Here is a 21,012-nt window from a genome sequence, read left to right as displayed (position 1 = left end):
GAGTGAAAATATGTACCGGACCGGGATTCGAACCCGGGATCTCCTGCTTACTAGGCAGGTACGTTAACCACTACGCCATCCGGGACACATCGCAACTGTGCAGACGATCTCTGCGCACCTCACTGCCGACACACATTCCCGCCGAGCACCACCTCCCTCCAGTCCCTGTCCATTTGCACCATGGTCGCTATTGTGAGATTCCCGCAGGAGGTTATATGTACTTGTTCTTCCGCAGTGAAGAAGGTGGATCCATTGCCCATCTAGGCGAATCAGTTATTCTATCGCTTGAGCCTTGCCCCGTAGTGTCAGCCATCGTTAATCGGATTTTACATGTTAATGGTTAAGGGGTGGCCAGATGTCCTCCCTGCCGCCACCCCTTCCCCCCCTCCCCCCCCCCCCCTCCCAGGACGGAATTAGTGTACCCCAACTGTCTGCGTCGAGTGTAATCCATGGAATAGTGCAAATGTGTTCAGATGTCTGCGCACCGTGTAAGTGAGGCGGAACATGGGGAGCATCCCGGTATTCACCTAACGGGATGTGGAAAACCGCCTAAAAACCACATCCAGGCTGGCCACCACGTCGGCCCTCGTCATTAATCCGCCGGGCGCATATGATCCGGGGCCGGCGCGCCTGCCGCCACCCCTTCCCCCCTCCCCCCACCCCAGGACGGAATTAGTGTACCCCAACTGTCTGCGTCGAGTGTAATCCATGGAATAGTGCGAATGTGTTCAGATGTCTGCGCGCCGTGTAAGTGAGGCGGAACATGGGGAGCATCCCGGTATTCACCTAGTGGGATGTGGAAAACTGCCTAAAAACCACATCCAGGCTGGCCACCACGTCGGCCCTCGTCGTTAATCCGCCGGGCGCATATGATCCGGGGCCGGCGCGCCCACCCAAGTACAGCAAGCAGCGCGTTAGCGTTCTCGGATACCCTTGTGGGTCTAGGCGAATCAGTTATATGATTCGTGAAATCTGTCTCCACCTTCAATTTACATGTAACATACCGTTACATTCGCGTCTAGGATGCCTGCTGCAGTGATGCTAGTGCTTTCAGCTTCTAAACGACTGTTGCTGCAACTTCAAGGATGATAACACCGCAACTTGCCACGAGACAGCATTACAGTACAGAATTTGACACAAGCAGTCCTTACGGAAATAGGACACACTATGTTAACTAGTAACAACTAATCGTAATACGTATGTGTTTTAAGAACGTCCTGAGCTAAGAATTATACCCAGAGGTGAAAGTGCTACAGCTCGACTGGTGGGAATTAGTTGCGGACGAATGGCGCCAAGTGTCGGTACTGGAAGTAGGCCGTGGCGCCATATTTTCGGCTTCGGCCTGCCATGACCCGCCGGTACCAAATTAGCCGCAGGGTTGGTGTATGGAAATGCGGCGGCTCGCGTGACGCCGCTGTCCAGCCTTGACTCCGCGTCCGGCCGGCGCGGCGCTGCGGCAGCTACCCCACAACTGGACGCATATACCGCTACTGGCCTGCCGACACGCGTCTTCACAGGTGGCTCGAGACGTAAAGGTACACTGTCTCCGTTCAGTCTGATTCGCCGGGAGTCCTTAGCTCCATATCGGGAGCAAGCTGCGCCTACCATCAGCTCCCGTGCAGGTAAAGTGCGGCTCTCCTACTATCAAGGCGATCTGCTATATTAAAGCTCTTCGTTAGGCAGTACATGAACTTCCAGTACTTTCTGACTTGGGTGACACTTCAATTATTGCAAACCGTTTCCACGCTATAGCATGTGCACCGATTGTGACTATGTTACTTTCGCATTCAATGGGTTCATCGGAAAGCAGACACGCGCATCGGCCTGTTGTTAGATGACGTAAGGGAAGTTCTGTCAAGAGTTCGCTTCACCTAAAAATACGCACAATAGGTTTTTTTGTGTTTGCTGCACTTGGCTATGCGTTGTAGCATCGCGTAGTGACATAAAGACCAGACATTTTCTCTCTTGCTTCTCTGCTCTGTCTTGATGTTAAGGTAAGACACCACAATCAAAATATGCAGCTTATAATATAAGCGGTTTTAACCAAACAGTATATTGCAGTAGCTGTCAAGTCGACGTGGTAGTCCTCCCATGTCCAAGTGATAGTAGCTAAAAATAAATGTCGTGTGACTACGTAGGGTAGACCGTTACGCCGGGTGCAAGTCCTTCGATTTGACAGCACTTCGGCGACTTGCGCCTCGATGGCGATGAAATGATGATGATTAGGGCAACACAACACCCAGTCTCTGAGCGGAGAAAATCTCCGACCCAGCCGGGAATCGAACCCGGGCCCTTAGGATTGACATTCTGTCGCGCTGACCACTCAGCTACCTTTTTTTTTTCATTTTGTTCTATATTGTTCGTTGAATTTGTTCGTGACGGACGTCCGATGACATCCGTGCAGGCTGTTCGTTGATCGGTTCACTCAGTTTCTTTATTACAGAGGGGAGATAAACCTTCTGACCGAACACGCTGAGCTACCGTGTCAGCTTACCGGGGGCGGGTCGTGACAGCAGCTATCTTGCTGTCATATGGTGGGATCTAACGATACATTTGTCGGCTAGTGAACTTTCCGAGTAGATGAATCACGACCGCAATGGTTTATTCAAAAGTGACAACTGCCAGACAGTTGCAGTAAAGAAGGGAGTAAAAGCATGTAAAGAAACAGGAATACGCTCATACAGTCGCAATGTTTTTTTGATTGCTGCTTTTGCAACTTACGGCAAGAGATAAAACTGCATTTCAGATCATAGAGCTAATCGCATCATCGAGCTAATAACACGACTAGAGATAGTGATCTAGTGAAGGACATCCAGCCAGGAATTGAACCGGAGTGCTAGAACTGAGCACAGTAAAGGTGCAGATAATGAAACTCCTCTCCTCATCTCCTCTTCACCACTGAAGAATGCTCTCGAACAGAAACCGAAGGGTAAGAAGAAAAAAGAAAACCGAAGGGAAGAGAGAAATGTAAAACAGATCCTTCTGTAAAGAAAAATACCTCGCGTTCTTTGGTTTACTCAGGATTTAGGTCCAAAGTTTTTCTGACGATCTAAATACTAGCCGTGTAAGTTTGCATTGTTGGAAATTCAGCGCAACCTCTATAAAAACAAGAATGACTCCTTCACTTCCATTCTACTTTTCGATGACTGAGTAGTATATGCACCTCACGATATATTTCTAAGTTTTCTAGAAAATCTCTGGAAACAGCTATGCCAGTTATCCAAACCGTGACAAAGATTTGTTAACTTTTAACATTCCTTCAACAGCATCTATTTTATTATAACAACATCCCTCCGACTCCCCTCTTCTCGCACCTCTCTCCCCTCCCCTACATCCTCTCTGAGCTACTTTACTCTTGCTTTGGATTTAACGCAAACCTGTTTACGACTTTAGAGAAAAAATATTTCTACTGTTAATGCATCGCATGCTGTTTTGCTGGAAGTGGTTTGGCTAGGGGAATGCCATACTGCAAATAACGATTTGCTCATTTTGTATAACTCGCATTTTATTTACCTTAGAAAAGTTTCACACAATAGTGAGAAATTGATGAGACCACGCACAGTGGCATCTGACATCGATCACATGTGGAATGCAATAAATAGCAATTCAGGTGGCTTTGGTGCGCCTTCTCGTTCGTCTTGAACGTCGAAGCGTTAGCAAATATCCAAGCATACACGTGATCTCTTACTCCACTGCAGAAACACGCAGAAACAAACCTGATAAATACCACCGTCAACCACGGACTGAAATAGATTAATTTAGACCGCAGCCGATAGCAGTGCTGTGTGACTCTAAATGGAATGAAAATGAAATGACTTGCGTGTAAATGATGATGAAAGACACACAACATCCAGTTCCATGCCAGGAATCGAACCCGGCCCCCTTGCGTGGTAGGCCGTAACGCTACCACTGCGCTACGGAGGTGGACTACATGACTCTAAAAACGTATTAACGGGCAGATTCAAGCAAACAACTGCTTCTTATTGAAATTGTAAATACAGAAAATATTCTCCCAATCACACAACTTTCGGATTCTTCTTTTTCTCCATGTCTGTTTCACGTTTCGCGTCATCACGCAATTCTAATAAACAACAGTTTTGTCGTCTTTGTTATAAAACACATTTAGATGCTTTAAACAAGATGGTAAATGCGAACGTAAAGTTTCCACTCTAATTTGTATGCTATAAGTAAAATCTTCGATTTGACGCACATAATGTCATGAAAAACGCAAGCTCTTGCAGTTGTAGAAGAAAAGTGTAATGTAACTAGCTCTAATCATATAGTATTTAACATTTTTTAATTCTAATTTAAAAAGTTGCATAGCGTAGGATGGGTATTTCGTTCACTTTTCAAGAGAAAAATTATGTGCCACGCTATAGCTGTTCCGTTAAAGATGACCGTCAATCCAAACGTATCGTGACATTATAGATGAAACAGGAGAGGCTCATTTAAAAGTGTGTAACAACGAATCTTTGTGTGGCTATTTCTAACAGACGGTTTGCTACGAACTGAAAGTCCCCCGTGACCTTTAAGGATCATAAATGATTAGGAAACAAGCGTAAAAATATCGCTTATCAGAAAAAATAATAAAGTAGTTCCTCCACGCCGTGTGTATGTAAATGCTTTTGAATAAAACATAAACTGCTTCATTAGTATTGCGTGAAACGCAAATATGACGTCGTAAATTTTTCAGAATTGAGGTCGGCGATAAGCGACTGAGACCTAACACGGGAGCCTCAGTTGACTGAGGAGGCAGCTCTCGGCCTCCAGGGTGAGCCTCCACGTCGCTCGTCTCGCATCAGCGTCAGTGTCACAACGGCACAGCCTGGGGACGAGCGGGCAGCCTCCTCTTATACTGTATTTCAGATTGTTTGAAAATAGTCAGGCGTCCCCGGGTAACGTCAGTGTCGGTAAACCTTCCAACACCGGAGCAGCAACTGCCTCAAAAACGCCGGACTTCTTCCACTAAAAAGGCTTTTGTCAAACACAGCTTTACTGACGACTTAAATACTGGTGGGCTCTCTGCAGATACTGAATTCTTAATATCTAATAGTAGTGGGATAAGGGGTCCCGAGCGCAATTTTAAAATAAAATTGATTTGCAAATTAATTAAAGTGGCCAATTAATTACACCCACCAACCTAATCCCATATGACGTCATGTGGTTTCCCCAGCCGGCACGTGGGTCCCCGCCCCCTCCTCCTCCCCACCACTACCCCTACCCCTACCCCTCCCTCACCTACACTATTGGTGGGATTTTCGAATTTGGCGGGAATTTCGAACTTTGGCGGGGAATTTCCGTGTCCCAAGGCTGTTCTGACATCCTATCCCAGCCCCCCATGTGGGAACAATCAGGAAACAAAAAATGGTGGTACCCTTTCTGGGAGTCGAACCATCGTCCTTGTGGATGGAACCCCAAGTGCATCCCCCAAACACGTGGAAACTGTCCAGATGCAGGAGAGAAAGGTTAAGTTAGTGTACTTTTTTTTTGGGAAATTGAAGTAAAGGTCGACCTTAATTATGTAATTATTCATAAAGATCGGTTCTAATTACACAGCTACATGCATAGTGTTACACAAGGAGCGCCTAAAATCACAATACAGGTCGATAATTGTCAATGTCATATAACTGGTGTTATCATGTTGGGAGAGAATTTCACAATACCAGTCACAAATACCTGTGTACAAGCTCAAACTCTGTCCTTCACCTACAATTTGCCTCGAAAAAAGGCTGGAGTAGAGGGTATTATCTTTAGTTTTGCGGGAAATGTGTTCAACTGACGAGATGGCGGTGTTCGACAGCGAGGAGATTAAAATGTGTATTACGTGTAAGCATACAACTGAGAACTGTCTCGATTGCTGTTTGATATTAGAGTTTGCTACAGACGCCTCCTGCTGCTTTGCTCGACGTACAACCCTGCAGCCCAGGTAATCGAAATTCAGGAAAGTCAAGACACACTGCCACACCTGATGGAAAATACTTCACTGCTACAATTACACATTCTGATTGTCGTCGCAAATGAACAGCTTCCACAAGTGACCTTTGCTGACCGCATCTCTTCCCCCCCCCCCCCCCCCCTCGCCTCACCCATGACTGAGGGCATAGTCTTCACTACAATGCGTCCTTGGTGAAGCATTTGGATGCACGGTCCACACGATCCGCCTGCTCTAACATCACCATCATCGTACACAACAGACCGTCACGCCCCTTGATAGTGTAAGATAAATTATGGCTACTCTGATCGCAACTTGTTTGTCTCTACGCTGCGCAGCACTACCTCACACGCCGCCAGCATAATGCCCTGCCAGCCATTCTGCGATGGAGAACGCTTATACACTGAAGAGCCAAGGAAACTGTTACACCGAAGGCTTGGACTCAACTAATGTCTGAAGTAATGCTGGAGGGAATTGACACTATGAATCCTGCAGCTCTGTCCATAAATACGTAAGAGTACAAGGGAGTGGAGGTCTCTTCTAAACAGCACGTTGCAAGTCATCCCAGATGTGCTCAATAATGTTCATGTCTGGTGACTTTGGTCGCCAGCGGAAGTGTTAAGACTCAGAAGAGTGTTCCTGGCGCCACTCTGTAGCAATTCTGGACCTATGGGATGTTGCTTGTCCTGCTGGAGTCGCGCAAGTCCATCGGAATGCACAATGGACATGAATGAATGCAGGTGACAGACAGGATGCTTACGTACGTGTCATCTGTCAGTGTCATACCTAGATATGCAGGGGTCACATATCGCTCCAACTGCATGTGCCCCACACCATTACCGTCGACCAGCTTAAATAGTCCCCTGCTGACATGCAGGTTCCATGGATTCATGACGTTGTCTCCATACCTGTACACATTCATCTGCTCGATACAATTTGAAACGAGACTCGTCTGACCACACAACAAGTTTTTAGTCATCAACAGTCCAATGTCTGTGTTGATGGGCCCAGGCGAGGTTGAAGCTTGGTGTCGTGCAGTCATCAAGGGTACACAAGTGAGACTTCGGCTCCGAAAGCCCGTACCGATGATGTTTCGCTGAATGATTCGCGTGCTGGCACTTGCTGATGGCCCAGCATTGGAATCTGCTGGAATTTAGGGAAGGGTTGCACTTCTGTCACGTTGCACGATTCTCTTCAGTCATTGTTGGTCCCGATTTTGCAGGATTTTTTTCCAGCAGCAGTGATGTCGGAGATTTGATGTTTTACTGGATTCCTGATGTTCACGGCACACTCGTGAAATAGTCATCCGAGAAAATCCTCAATTCATCGCTACCTCGGAGATACTGTGTCCGATCGCTCATGCGCTGACGATAACAACGTGTTCAAACTCAGTTAAACATTGATAACATGTCATTGTAGCAGCAGTAACCGATCTAACTGCACCAGACGCTTGTTGTCTTTAGTAGGCATTGCCGACCGCAGGGCCGTATTCTGCCTGTTTACATATCTCTCTATTTGAATACGCGTGCCTATACCAGTTTCTTTGGCGCTTCAGTGTATTTAACGTCAACGCACCTCCTGCAAGTGAGCATCTACTAAAAAAGGAGAAAACACAATAGCAACGATAATAAATTTCCTGTTTCCACGAAAGTAGATGTACTCCATTTTCTCTTAGTTTTTTGAGCAAAATCAGTATAATTTTTACGTTCGACGGCGGGATGCTTGTTAATGCCGGTATACCAGGTGACAGAGGTGTCAAAGTTGTATTAAAATCTAGAATGTATAGTGAGGTACGAAGGTAGAAATCATTCAAATAGATTGGGAGAAGCTTTGTGGCAAACTGACATAAATATAGAAGGCAGTTGATGCCTAAGTATGACACATTCTGTTTCGGCATTATCGTCCTGGGCAGAAGCAATGTTTATGCAACATTTAGTCACTGTGCTTGCTGTTGCTACGATGAAAATAACAGCTCAAGACGCATCACATGACGTATTTCGGAAGTATCGAAGTGCCGTGAACAGACATGGTATGCAGTTGTGTACTTTTTTGGAAGTGACTTTCCTTACAGCTCATATAAGAGAGAGGGTAAAATAAATCTTTTTCTATAAAAATTATTGTCCCTGTATTCAGTTTTTACAACTTCGTAAAAAAATTGCACTTCATCATCATCATCATCCTTTCCGTCCTTCCTCCAGCATTAAGTACAACCCCGGTGGTCCCCACGGTATTGGTGGCAATGACAGTGCCGGACTATCCGGTAAAGCTTCTGTAAAATAATAAAAATGGAATCAGCTCTATGGATCACACACACACACACACACACACACACACACACACACACACACACACACGCACACACATACATACACCCACACAACACACACAAAGAATCAGCTATGTACTGAAATCCACCACGGATTTTCCGTGTATCAGCAAACCCCGACAAAGATACTTGCTCGTAACAAGTTAATTCAATATCACTTTTATTATGGATCTCAGATGTAGTGATTGGTGCTTATAACTTCAAAGAGCACAGACCAATGCTGCATTTATGCATTATATAGCAAGGGGTACACGAATCAGAAGACATCACTTAAGTGAAACATGGCACGGATGTTAACGAACAGATACAGGAACTTGATGCAGGTCATCGGATGTTCAACCTAAATGAATGCAACTTGGGTGTGTCACTAATAGGCATAACACTGTGGGTAACGTTACCGATTTATAAAACAGATTTATAAAAATATTTATAAAATAGATCCAGCAGCGATGTAATTTTCTTTTCGTGTTGACGGTGTTGGTCTCAACTGTAAAGTATTGCCTCAGGCCACAAGTGAACTAATGTAACCATTAGATTATTAAATTCCTTTAGGAATCAAGTACTGTCGACATAAATAGAAACGACAAGGATATGTAACCTGATTGAAATTTGCTATCAGTAAGCTAGGTAGGGAATCTGTACAGGTCCTTTTCTTCTTTAGGGAAAAGCGTGATCTAACTCTCGAAGAACGTTTAACAGATCGAATCAAGGCTTCATAAGCCATTAGATGGCTGTCATAATATTAATACATGAACCCGAAAATTAAAGTACACATTTTTAATATTAGTTATACAAGAAGGTCACTGAATTTATAGAATTCGAAACATACTTTGCCATAGATGTGCACAAAAAAAATTGTGTGCATGTAGCTGTTAAGAGTCGTAAAAGGAAGTAGATGCTTACATATTCATAAACCTAATAATATCTTCTCTATGAGGCATTAAAATCACCAATGCATGAAAATCGGAAATTCTCCTGTCTCTCACTTCGCTAATATTGGCACCAACACCGTTCAGGTGCTATGCTTGAAATGACATGTTTCGTGAAATCGAGACCTAAGGATGTTCACTTGAGTCATGAGCAGTAGAACATGCATACCGGGCAGTTAGAGAGAAACATGTGTTAGGTCGATGAAGTTTCAACACTGAAAATCAAAATATAGTAGTAACGAAGCATTCCGGACAGAAAACGTACTGTTTATTAGCGTCTTCTGAAGGAGTGACTTTATGCTCATTTACCTCCGTTACCACAAAATTTGAAGTAAGTTCCCAATTTTCAGTTCCTTTACTTTGAACAGCCCCAACTTCCCTTCTTATCTGGAAACTACAGTTTTGTCGGATTATGCCTCGAAGGGGAATGGACTGTAAGATGAAGACTTAACGATGCACAATTTTTGATTAGACCAAGTAACAGGAATAATGTGGATGCTGACAACAATACTTCTGTTCGTGTAATGAAAGATAAATTTAAATGACTGATCTCAGGAAATTCCAAATAATTGGAGGGTTGTAGCTGTCGTTTGATGAATTTACAGTGCAGATTTTGTAATGCATACAATTTCGCATTCAATGTTACTTTACGTGATAAAACGGCATTCGCATTGCACTGTCATAAAAAAAAACTAAACTCCGTCCGAACAGGCCTCGGAAAGCGCAGTGGTACCGTCCGGTCACCAAGTCATCCTCAGCGCACAGACGCTACTGAATGCGGATATGGAGGGACATGTGATCAAAAAATGGTTCAAATGGCTCTGAGCACTATGGGACTTAATTTCTGAGATCATCAGTCCCCTAGAACTTAGAAGTACTTAAACCTAACTAACCTTAGGACATCGCACACATCCACGCCCGAGGCAGGATTCGAACCTGCGACCGTAGAGATCGCGCGGTTCCAAACTGTAGCGCCTAGAACCGCTCGGCCACTCCGACCGGCTTCGTTGATCTGACAGGAACCGATGGTCCCACTGTGGCAAGGCTGTTCGCATTGCATTGTCCTAAGAGAAAGTTCATTTTTCGAGATCAGGTCTTTTGAACCATTTGATCGAATTTCAACCACAGGCGATACTACTCCCTATTAATATGTGAAGCGCGGTGTTTCATCCTCGAAATTTCTTTGGACCTTCCGTCACAGTCTGATATAAATCGAATCAATATAGTGTTGGCAGCAGCTGGGTAACATTTTGCGCTGTGTAGGCTAATAATGCCATTGGACAGTGAATGGTAAGAAAAGGTTTTTTTTTTTCGTTTTCAACATTGCTGGCTCATCTGGTTTTGATGAAGATCGTTAAACGCATAAACCTAACCTACATTCATCTGCGCCAGGGTACTCTAGAAGCAGCGCATGTAATGAACTTTTGTCATTGCACTATCATAGAAAATTCCCTAAGCAGCCTGCGAAGCGTTAAAGAGCATAGGGACTAGACAGAGCAGAATGCTGATGGCGATGGTTGGAAGTATGCAGTGCATCATCAGTTGTCAATCGCGTTGATGGAGGAAAGGGAAGATTTTACACATGAATTTCATACTGACACTGCAAGCAGTCAGTTACATGGTGATGATCAGCGTACTGGTAGGGATCTAAAATGCAGTGAGAAGTGCTAAGGTTCTGTTTCCTAACTTCGAATGGAATGATCACAACACGTATACTGTACTAATTTTGACTATCCATTCAAACCTTGTTGTGGCACAAGCCCCTCCATTTATAAACACTATAATGCACTTACCGTCGGTAGACTCCACCTCCATCTCCTCAGATGATTCCATCTCAAGTTCATCGATAAGGCTTTCAACCTCTGCCCAAACCTTCCCATCTGTGGATAACAACGAAAACGATGTTTTTATAGTTACGTTTATTAATACACTTACATGACTCGAAATGCCTCGAAATATTTTCAACTAGATGGAAAGCAAGCGAGATCTAATTCTTTGATATCATCTCTGTGTTGTACTCACTATCAGGCATCTCTCCTTACATTTTCTCAACATCCTCCTCTACTTGATGTAGGAGCTCCCCTGCGGATAGCAACAAAAAAAAACCGCCACTGCGCGTTTTTATTTGCAATTATCTATCAGCTGAGTGCAGATGCCACAACTAGCTTACTTACCTTGCTGTCGGCCGGTGTGGTCGAGCGGTTCTAGGCGCTGCAGTCTGGAACCGCGCCACAGCTACGGTCGCAGGGTCGAATCCTGCATCGGGCATGGATGTGTGTGGTGTCCTTAGGTTAGTTAGGTTTAAGTAATTCTAAGTTCTAGGGACTGATGACCTCAGATGTTGAGTCCCATAGTGCTCAGAGCCATCTGGACCAATTGAACTTACCTTGCTCTACAGTGTCTGCTGTAGATACTGTATCCCCCTCCTCCTTGGCTACATCCATCCACATAAAAGTGTGGATGGGCCTCTCCTCTTCTTAGAACTGTACTGGGACAAAATGAAAGTATCGCAATCACAACCCTTCATATTACATATGTATGTGGATGAATAAGCACACGTAATTGATGGTAATTAAGGAGAAAGATAAACTTAGAGCAAGTCCTCTGACTCGTGAGAAGCTCAGTGATAGTGAAGATCAGTGACTGAACTGTGGTAGCTGTTGTCGAGAGACAGAGCCGTGGATGGCTGGTTGGTGGGGGTAGGTCGAATACATCACTACTGGAAGAGCTGCCTTGGTATTACCTGACCAGCTGCGGGTCCAGATGTTTGGCCTGCCGGAATATAGCCGAACAGTTAACCTCCGTCATGTAGCTGTGCGGCAGACCTCATTCAGAAAACCTGGAGCGATAATACTAATAGACAATGCATACGTTGAATTCAATGAAATGAGAAGCGTGCGATCAGGATGCCAACATATGGAATGAGAGTATGTGGTTAGGGGATGCTGCAACCCTCCTACTTACTTCGGTGTTAGAGCTACTTGTAACTGACAAGCGCACAATAAGCAGTTAATTCGCTTGATCAGAATGTCTGTAATGAACAGAAACAGTGAGGAAAGTGTTGGTCAACAGCGGAAATTGCATAATTCACTGGCGATGTAGTCTGCTTACTTATATACTTCTACAAGTAGGAATCTCAGTACTTTGTTTCTGCAGTGCAATTCCTTTAGTGTTGAAAATATGTATGTAATCGGTGGAGTTTAGGTCGCTTACAAAAATAGGTATGTAAGTGGAGGGTTTTAGTCGCTTACAGAGCGCAGACGCATCTTGTGTATGTAGGCGGTGGGGGGGGGGGGGGGAGGGCGCAGCTGCAGCCCATTGTTAAGGGCGCATTCACACATACACACCCACACAGTCCTGCCAACTGCAGACCACTGGAGAAACATCACTTTCACATGTGTAGCAGCCAAATAAGAAACAACAAGCTCACAGATGTGCTAGTCCACCACAATGAGCAATGAGTCCAATGCTTTGCATGAGCAAAACGTTGTTTGTCTGGTGTCAGGTCATGGTAGAGAGGTCTGCCAGCGATTTGCCACAGCTAACTAGAGCAAATAGTCGTCGTTTTGCTGCTCACCCACAGAACGATGTGAAGGGTGCAAAGCGGGCACCCATGGTGTTGCTAACAAAGAGAGGGAAATGTGTTTGCTACTCCATGCTTCTAATGCTTCCCTGCTATGACAGTAACAATATCTCCCCCTCTACAATAGTCTCCATTTGGATTATAATAGCGCTTTTTATGAAGACAGAAAGTTCACTTCAGCAACTGATCTGTATTGTAATAAGAGAGAGAATTTAACCAGATACTTACCCTCTCAAAAGTATCTGAAAATATTGAGTTATTCTAAGTGATGGACCCATTTTCAAAAATTCGCATGTATTAAAATACAAATCCAAAATGAACAAACTTTATACCATTGAACTGAGGAAATTTGAAAGATTTCTGCGGGCAGCGGCGGGTGGGCGGGGATGGTTTCAGAAGCAGACAGTAGAGTTCACGCGGCAAAAAGGTCGTCATTCCATTTCACTGTCAGTTGCAAGTGAGATGCCGACTGTGGAGCACAGGGTTTTCAGCGTTCTTGAGCTCGAGAAAAGTGAGTCGCAAATTGCAGTGCAGTCAGAATTTCGTACAACCACCATCTCGCAAAAACCTTTAGCCACTGGTTTAAGCAAGTGATACAGACTGGGAGTGTATGCAAAGGAAAAAGCACAGGCCGACCGCGTGTGTCAGAGGATGAAGTCTCATGGATTCAACAAACTTTTGTGAGCAGTCCCAGTAAATCTACTAATGGAGCTAGACAAGAACTTGCAATACCCCAACCAACTGCATGGAAAGTTCCAAGACGGCGTTTGCTGTACAAGCTCAACCAATTACGACTTATGCAGGCTCTCAACCCCCATGACGAAGAGAAGCATCTCGCATTATGTGTTTATGTGCTAGCAAAGATGGCGGATGACGTATTTCTACAGCGCGTAATTTTTACCAATGAAACGATGTTACACCATAGTTGAAAAGTTAACAGACACAATGTCTGCATACGGGGTTTAGAAAATCCACATTCACCGTTGCAACACGAAAGATCAGCGTGTTCTGTGCCATATCCCGTACCATGGTTTATGGACCATTTTCCTTTGCGGAAAGAACTATAATGGGAGGCACGTATCTGGACATGTTAGAACAATGGCTGTTCCACCAAGTTATGGTAGATTCCCAGTTTTTCATTTTCCAACAGGATCAAGCTCCGCCCCATTGGCACTGTGATGTTTGAGGCTTTTTGAATGACTCCCTTCCTCAGTGCTGGATCGGTCGCAGAGAACTTGGGGACCTGGTTCTGCACTTCTGGCCACCGAGATCTCCTGATCTCACACCCTGCGACTATTTCTTATGGGGTTATGTGAAGCAAGCTGTTTACATCCCGCCTCTACCAACCACTCTGAATGATCTGCTGAACCAGATCACTGCTGCCGTGCGGTCAGTAACAGCAGATATGCTTTCGTGTGCGTGGCACATGTTTGTCTACCACGTCGATGTTTGCCGTGCAGCCAACGGTGGCCACATTAAAAATTTATAACATTTACCACATATCTAATTATTAAATAGTTATTAAAAACTAATTAATTACAAGTTATTAAATTTATTAAATTGGTATCTTACATTATGAAAAAAACTTTGAAACTTCCTCTTTTCATTGGTATAAAGCCAGTTTATTTTGGACTTGTACTTGAATAAATACGAAGTTTTGAAAATGGGTCCATCATTTAGAATAACCTGTACGGCAACCGTCGGATCCCGTTTTGAAAGGCTAGTCTATCACTCAGTTTGAAGACGGTGGGTGACTCTCTACCTCAGAAGATGGCATAATTATTAGTCTGAATAAGTCCTCTCCCCATATTCCACCAGGAGTGCAGCGCCATTTTGCTGTAATGAATAAATCATACTGGTGTAGTAAATGTGTATGCTTGTTCCAGTTGAAGTTAGTAAACAGTGCTTTAGCACTTTTTAATACATTTTAGATATCCATCAACCCACACAAAGACATTGATCATTATTCATGTAACTGACTATCATTTGATCAACAATTTTAATTTTAAAAACCAACACCCTTAGTTGCAAAGTTTACCTAGATTTACCTAGGTTTCAGTCGGGATAACCCAACCTTCTTCAGAATAAAAGTAACTACCGTTTGTCCATAGTGGACATCGTTAAGCTAAAACTACAAATCCATAAATTATCGCCAGACTGTAAAAACTTATCTGAAACTGCCTCGGCCCCACTTCGCGACCGCGATGCGGCAGCCGCGAGTGATGTACTGGAACTCCACTATGTCCACTATGGACAAACGGTAGTTACTTTTATTCTGAAGAAGGTTGGGTTATCTCGACCGAAACCTAGATAAATCTAGATAAACTTTGCAACTGAGGCTGTTGATTTTTAAAATTAAAATAAATATGTATACAGTTGCCGACTGGGCCACGAAATGTTGAAAATATTTAATTTCATGACACTCCCCCTTAGCCACTGAATTCATGTGGTCTGACTACCAGTTATGCTGCTCTGTTTGGGAGCTAATTTCTGTGGAATAGTAGTTACAGTACTTGAATGGGAATACACTGCATGTTTTGTTTGGTGTCTGTATCACATAGTGCCGAACACTTGTGTTTTGCAACACTAGTTTGAGAGAGTGTTGGTGCAACACTAGACATGCGCTACGACATCGCTGTGAAATATTGTATAGGTCACCAACTTCAGATAACTGTTTGGAAATGCTCCATAATGCCCCAAACTCTTCCAGTTTCCATATGTTGCGTTTTTTCCACATTTTTGTCAATAAGGAGCATCACCTCTGTGTTTTATTTCTATCATCCTGTGTTGTGGGAGCTGCATAGTTTACACCATGCGATGTGCAGCTGTCTGTGAGAGCCAATCCATTGAAACATGTTGATGTCAGTTTAGCACCTGACACGGACCTCAGAGTCATGATAGAAAAACAAAATGTAATGTGGTGTACAAAGATGTAGTCATTGGATGTGTTACAGCTGAAAAACAATGTGATAAAGTGCTTATGAGAGAAAGACACAGGAAACCTCTCTTGTGACTGATAGTTTTCGGGAGTCGTCTTCCTTGAGTACAGGGGTCAAAACTTCACATACTTCTGTGCATGCAACTTCGAACACTGCCCACCTGCTCCACTGGAGCAGTATATATGTAATATGCTCGATATCAACATACATACGCTATTTGGTTTTCGATATATATCACAAGAAAGTTGTTGTTGTTATGGTCTTCAGTCCTGAGACTGGTTTGATGCAGCTCTCCATGCTACTCTATCCTGTACAAGCCTCTTCATCTCCCAGTACCTACCGCAACCTACATCCTTCTGAATCTGCTTAGTGTATTCATCTCTTGGTCTCCCTCTACGATTTTTGCCCTCCACGCTGCCCTCCAATACTGAATTGGTGATCCCTTGATGCCTCAGAACATGTCCTACCAACCGATCCCTTCTTCTAGTCAAGTTGTGCCACAAACTTCTCTTCTCCCCAATCCTATTCAATACTTCCTCATTAGTTATGTGATCTACCCATCTAATCTTCAGCATTATTCTGTAGCACCACATTTCAAAAGCTTCTATTCTCTTCTTGTACAAACTAATTATCGTCCATGTTTCACTTCCATACATGGCTACACTCCATACAAATACTTTCAGAAATGACTTCCTCACACTTAAATCTATACTCGATGTTAACAAATTCCTCTTCTTCAGAAACGCTTTCCTTGCCATTGCCAGTCTACATTTTATATCCTCTCTACTTCGACCATCATCAGTTATTTTGCTCCCCCAAATAGCAAAACTCCTTTACTACTTTAAGTGTCTCATTTCCTAATCTAATTCCCTCAGCATCACCCGAGATAACTCGACTACATTCCATTATCCTCGTTTTGCTTTTGTTGATGTTCATCTTATATCCTCCTTTCAAGACACTATCCATTCCGTTCAACTGCTCTTCCAAGTCCTTTGCTGTCTCGGATACAATTACAATGTCATCGGCGAACCTCAAAGTTTTTATTTCTTCTCCATGGATTTTAATACCTACTCCGAATTTTTCTTTTGTTTCCTTCACTGCTTGCTCAATATACAAATTGAATAACATCGGGGATGGGCTACAGCCCTGTCTCACTCCCTTCCCAACCACTGCTTCCCTTTCATGCCCCTCGACTCTTATAACTGCCATCAGCTTTCTGTACAAATTGTAAATAGCCTTTCGCTCCCTGTATTTTACCTCTACCACCTTCAGAATTTGAAAGAAGAGTATTCCAGTCAACATTGTCAAAAGCTTTCTCTAAGTCTACAAATGCTAGAAACGTAGGTTTGCCCTTTCTTAATCTAGCTTCGAAGATGAGTCGTAGGGTCAGTATTGCCTCACGTGTTCCAACATTCCTACGGAATCCAAACTGATCTTCCCCAAGGTCGGCTTCTACTAGTTTTTCCGTTCTTCTGTAAAGAATTCGCGTTAGTATTTTGCAGCTGTGACTTATTAAACTGATAGTTCGGTAATTTTCACATCTGTCAACACCTGCTTTCTTTGGGATTGGAATTATTATATTCTTCTTGAATTCTGAGGGTATTTCGCCTGTCTCATACATCTTGCTCACCAGATGGTAGAGTTTTGTCAGGACTAGCTCTCCTAAGGCGTCAGTAGTTCCAATGGAATGTTGTCTACTCCAGGGGCCTTGTTTCGACTCAGGTCTTTAAGTGCTCTGTCAAACTCTTCACGCAGTATCGTATCTCCCATTTCATCTTCATCTACATCCTCTTCCATTTCCATAATATTGCCCTCAAGTACATCACCCTTGTATAGACCCTCTATATACTCCTTCCACCTTTCAGCTTTCCCTTCTTTGCTTAGAACTGGGTTTCCATCTGAGCTCTTGATGTTCATGCAAGTGGTTCTCTTTTCTCCAAAGGTCTCTTTAATTTTCCTGTAGGCAGTATCTATCTTACCCCTCATGAGATAAGCCTCTACATCCTTACATTTGTCCTCTAGCCATCCCTGCTTAGCCATTTTGCACGTCCTGTCGATCTCATATTTGAGACGTTTGTATTCCTTTTTACCTGCTTCATTTACTGCATTTTTATATTTTCTCCTTTCATCAATTAAATTCAATATTTCTTCTGTTACCCAAGGGTTTCTACTAGCCCTCATCTTTTTACCTATTTGATCCTCTGCTGCCTTCACTATTTCATCCCTCAAAGCTATCCATTCTTCTTCTACTGTATTTCTTTCCCCCATTCCTGTCAATTGTTCCCTTATGCTCTCCCTGAAACTCTGTACAACCTCTGGTTTAGTCAGTTTATCCAGGTCCCAGCTCCTTAAATTCCCACCTTTTTGCAGTTTCTTCAGTTTTAATCTACAGGTCATAACCAATAGATTGTGGTCAGAGTCCACATCTGCCCCTGGAAATTTCTTACAATTTCAAACCTGGTTCCTAAATCTCTGTCTCACCATTAGATAATCTATCTTAAACCTGTCAGTATCTCCAGGATTCTTCCATGTATACATCCTTCTTTTATGATTCTTGAACCAAGTGTTAGCTATGATTAAGTTGTGCTCTGCGCAAAATTCTACCAGGCGGCTTCCTCTTCCATTTCTTAGCCCCAATCCATATTCATTTACTACGTTTCCTACTACCCCTTTTCGTACTACCGAATTCCAGTCACCCATTACTATTAAATTTTCGTCACCCTTCACTATCTGAATAATTTCTCTTATTTCATCATACATTTCTTCAATTTCTTCGTCATCTGCAGAGCTAGTTGGCATATAAACTTGTACTACTGTAGCAGGCATGGGCTTCGTATCTATCTTGGCGACAATAATGCGTTCACTATGCTGTTTGTAGTAGCTTACCCGCATTCCTATTTTCCTATTCATTATTAAACCTACTCCTGCATTACCCCTATTTGATTTTGTGTTTATAACTCTGTAGTCACTTGACCAGTAGTCTTGTTCCTCCTGCCACCGAACTTCACTAATTCCCACTATATCTAACTTTAACCTATCCATTTCCCTTTTTAAATTTTCTAACCTACCTGCCCGATTAAGGGATCTGACATTCCACGCTCCGATCCGTAGAACGCCAGTTTTCTTTCTCCAGATAACGACGTCCTCTTGAGTAGTCCCCGCCCGGAGATCCGAATGGGGGACTATTTTACCTCCAGAATATTTTACCCAAGAGGACGCCATCATCATTTATCCATACAGTAAAGCTGCATGCCCTCGCGAAAAATTACGGCCGTAGTTTCCCCTTGCTTTCAACCGTTCGCAGTACCAGCTCAGCAAGGCCGTTTTGGTTAGTGTAACAAGGCCAGATCAGTCAATCATCCAGACTGTTGCCCCTGCAACTACTGAGAAGGCTGCTGCCCCTCTTCAGGAACCACACGTTTGTCTGGCCTCTCAACAGATACCCCTCCGTTGTAGTTGCACCTACGGTACGGCTATCTGTATCGCTGAGGCACGCAAGCCTCCCCACCAACGGCAAGGTCCATGGTTCATGGGGGGGTCAGAAGAAAGAGATGAGATAAAATCTCATAGCATGTTTTATTATAAGGGGAGGTATGATTGGTTAAAGTCTGGATGTACATAGTTCATAGTTTTTTTTTACCTTCTCTGGATGTTAGAAATTATGATGAGGAGTGTTCTTGAACATTATAAATGCCTGTATAGATGCTGACCTGTACTGGTATTTCATGTGTCTAAAATTACTGTAATGCCGTCATGCATGACTATTTGTAATTTGAACATGTGGAATCTTCTCAAACTACACAGATTTTGCTCGTAAAACTAACAGAAATTGACTGTATCTATTCTCATGGAATCATGTCTGTTTTTATTATTATCATCACCATAGTGTGTTTAAAAAGTACAAGTCCTGTGTTATTTTATATTTCATAATCTCTAATTATAAAGTAGACACCACTTGAATTTTAGCTCACTGTATTACCTAGAAATGATACTGTTGTTGCCGACATGTGAGTAGATTGTGTGAAACTCGCTATTCTGTGATGATCAAATTGCTTACGAAACTAGAATGCAAGTGTCTGCTGCTACTCCAAATGATTGTCTGCTGGATGACAGAAACTTCACGCACACATCGCTAGAGGTGGGTTATGGTGCAGAAAAGTCAGATGTCATCACGCATACAGTATTTGTTTCAGACGTATCAGAGGAATCTTACAGGGTTATCTACTACGTGATGTTAGGAGGTTCGGATACTAGACATGTTCTCACGATTTGTTTCGTAAATGCCATTGTGATATAGCATTGCGTTGGTATAACGGCACCTGTCATAGTGTACAAAACAGCAACGTCCTCTCGAATTATAGCCTGCTGTTGTCAAATGCAAAGTTATTGTTATTTTCTGACACGTGAGCAAATCATATTAAAGGCTTTATTATGTAATGTTATTTATATGCCTGAAATGTTTGTAGTACACATGTGCATAACAGTTTATTTACAGACACTGATTTTAACGTGAGGGATCCTCTCAAGCCATGTAATTTTGTCCATCAAATTGAAAAAAAGTCACTCCGATCTCTGCAGTTTGGTCATCGTTAATCAGCATCAGTGCTGTAGCTTTCTCCCTTTGCTGGATGTCACAAAATAACAGGAGGCAGGGGGGTTTTTATCGTGCAGTAAACACTGCACCGAGTTTGCTCATAAGACTAAAAGAATTCGTGGAAACAGAACATTTATTATCGTCGCATTTTTTTAAATAGATACTCACTTGTAGGAGGTATGCTGGCATGAAATACCAGTGTTTTCCATCACAGAATGGGTGGCAAGTGTGGGTGGCATGCAGGCAGCGTGTGGGGAGGGGGAACAGCACAGCACAGAGACAAAGTTGCAGTCAAAGTAGCCGTCAATTATCTCTCTTTGTTCAGGGGTCACTACGGTCTATGTGTATGTCGGTATCATTAGTGCAGACCAAGTATCTGGACCATGCAGGCATGTGCTTCGTCAAGGATGCATTGTTGTAAAGACTGTGCCCTATGATATGAGGGGGGAGGGTGGAGGGGAAGCTGCGCTCAGCATAGGTGGCTTGCAGAAGCAGTAGCAGCTATCCATTTGGGATGACAATTTCGATGTGTAATTAGAACATTGAAGTATTTTCCATCAGTTGTGGTAGCATGTATTGCCTTTCCTGAATTTAGATTACCAGGGGGAGAGGATGACTGTAGAACAATGCAGTGGGAGGCGTCTTCAGCGAACTCCGACGTCAAATAGTGATATTTCTGAGCCTTATGCTTACGAGTAATACATTATTA

General features: G+C 43.4%; 1 protein-coding gene and 1 non-coding gene across 2 annotated transcripts in view; one reads left to right on the top strand and one right to left on the bottom strand.

Moving 5' to 3' along the window:
* The window catches only part of LOC126419569 (uncharacterized), a 371,142-nt gene that overhangs the window by 278,123 nt on the left and 72,007 nt on the right, over positions 1-21,012 (top strand). The window lies entirely within an intron of this gene.
* Positions 12-86, bottom strand: Trnat-agu (transfer RNA threonine (anticodon AGU)). The gene has a single exon. It is a non-coding gene; the product is annotated as a tRNA-Thr (tRNA).

The sequence above is a fragment of the Schistocerca serialis genome, chromosome 9 (assembly GCF_023864345.2).
Source record: "Schistocerca serialis cubense isolate TAMUIC-IGC-003099 chromosome 9, iqSchSeri2.2, whole genome shotgun sequence".
Taxonomy (NCBI): Eukaryota; Metazoa; Arthropoda; class Insecta; order Orthoptera; family Acrididae; genus Schistocerca; species Schistocerca serialis.
Note: the sequence above shows the minus strand (reverse complement) of the source record. Positions and strands in the feature narration are given on the sequence as shown.